Source organism: Penaeus japonicus, unplaced genomic scaffold (genome assembly GCF_977035675.1).
Source record: "Penaeus japonicus unplaced genomic scaffold, GWHDUDI00000001_assembly GWHDUDI00000007, whole genome shotgun sequence".
In the NCBI taxonomy this organism is placed as follows: domain Eukaryota; kingdom Metazoa; phylum Arthropoda; class Malacostraca; order Decapoda; family Penaeidae; genus Penaeus; species Penaeus japonicus.
This window is the reverse complement of record NW_028234409.1, coordinates 3,143,766-3,146,265: the sequence shown is the minus strand read 5'-3', so window position 1 is coordinate 3,146,265 and position 2,500 is coordinate 3,143,766.

Below are 2,500 nucleotides of genomic sequence, written 5' to 3'. Positions count from 1 at the left end.
ATTTCTTTACAGTCGAGGGATGTTTCTTGTAGATAAATTTCGATTGCTGAAAAATCAGCCTGACTCAAGTCTTTTCCTCTGCCCATGATGCTTCAACAGGTTATCCTTAATGACTTCTACGACTAATTATGGGTCAATTAATACTGGGACATTGGCACACACATTAGGTAATATAAACCGGAAACCGGAATTCCGGGAACGTGGATATGTGTGGAAATGGTTTAAGAACACAAGGCTAAGGGACGAGGTAATTTTGTGTGGAGACGAGTAACAATCCAAAAACATGATTCTGATAATTTAAAAGTAATATAATCATTATATGAGCAATTATTTTATGTAGATTAAAGATTTATCTACATTATTACAAAAAATAGGCAATGCAAGTAATATATTTCTGAAGATATGAGGTGTTAAAGTGAAGAATCCCAAAAATTGTCTATTCATTTTCCCAGTACTAATATATATATATATATATATATATATATATATATATATATATATATATATATATATATAATGTATATATATTCATATACATATATGTGTGTGTGTCTCCCTCTCTCTCTCTCTCTCTCTCTCTCTCTCTCTCTCTCTCTCTCTCTATATATATATATATATATATATATATATATATATATATATATACATATATATATATCATATATATATTCATATACATATATGGATGCGTATCTATCTATTTATATATACATATGTATCCATATATGTATGGAAATATATATATATATATATATATATATATATATATATATATATATATATATATATATATATATATATATATATATAATATAGATGCTTGTATACATAAAGAGATATATATGAATATATATATATATATATATATATATATATATATATATATATATATATATGAATATATATATATATATATGTATATATACATATTTATGTAAATATATACATATTTATATGTATGTGTATATACATATTTATATGTATGTGTATATACATATTTATGTATATAATATATTTATGTATATATATACATATTTATATGTATGTATATATATATATATATATATATATATATATATATATATATATATGTATATATGTATGTATGTATGTATGTACATGTATATAGATATATATAGATAGATATATATATATAAAACATACATACATATAGACATACATAGATACACACACACACACACACACACATATATATATACATATATATATATATATATATATATATATATATATATATATATATATATATATATATACACACAAATATATAAATTTTCATATGTATACATATAATATATATATATATATAAATATATATATATATATATATATATATATATATATATATATATATATATATATATACACACACACAAATTTATAAATATTCATTTGTATACATATAATATATATACATATATATATATATATATATATATATATATATATATATATATATATATATATGACCCCAATAAACAGTGTCACCGAGATTATGTGATTGTGTTATTTCCCTAGATATATTTAAATGGATGTACCTCTCGTTTATTGTTGTAGGAACTTTGCTGTACGCACTTATTGTTTTAATTAAGTTATTTTAAGTCTTTCAAAAGCTTAGGGGGAGTTTGTTCATATTGTTTTCATCATTTTTATGTCTCAAAGTTTTTATGGAAATATTTGGACATAAATTTTAACTTTGCTGACATCAGGTTCACCTTTTGTATTTCTGTTTGTTTTGTATTTCTGTTAAGTTTGTTTTATAATTCTAGTCATATGCTTAATGTTGTATACTGACCTCTTTTACCATTTAATCATCTTATCACTCTTAAGGAACATCAGTAGGTTCACTCGGTGCCCCCCTTTTTTATTTACGAATTTAAGCCGTGTGTCACTCTTGTATGTAACTGAACACGAGGATCCCTTACAGATAGTATGTCAAATTTTGGTGGAAGCAGATCAGGACTTTTACAAGTGAATAGTCTCACTTTTCTTCCTTGTGAATCTGTCCAGCAAAATCACCTTGTAAACTATTTATGGCGGCTAGTTCATGCATGTTTGTAATCTCTATTGAGAACTTTGGAGAGCTACACATGTTTTTGTGTTCACTTCAAAATGTGTTTTCCAGACTCACTTAGATTATTTATCTGTGGCGTTTTCGTTCCTAGTATAACGCTCTCTCTTGGGATACAAGTGACATGCCTTCAGAAAATATCCTATTCTAAGGCTAGAAGACCTTTTATAGAAGGTACAAAAGGGACTCCAGAAAAGAACCTTGCAAAAACAGTTAAATCGACTCCACATAGAATAAATTGTTTACACTAGTTCCCAAGGCCCTTTGGCCTCCAAACATCCTCTGAGCCAAACCAAAGGTTACGGCTATGGCCAGTGATAGCTTCAAGACCCCACAGCGAATAAGGCCAAGCAGAATCCCTTCAAAGAGATCAAGCAGACAACTCCAAACCCTACTGAATCCATTTCT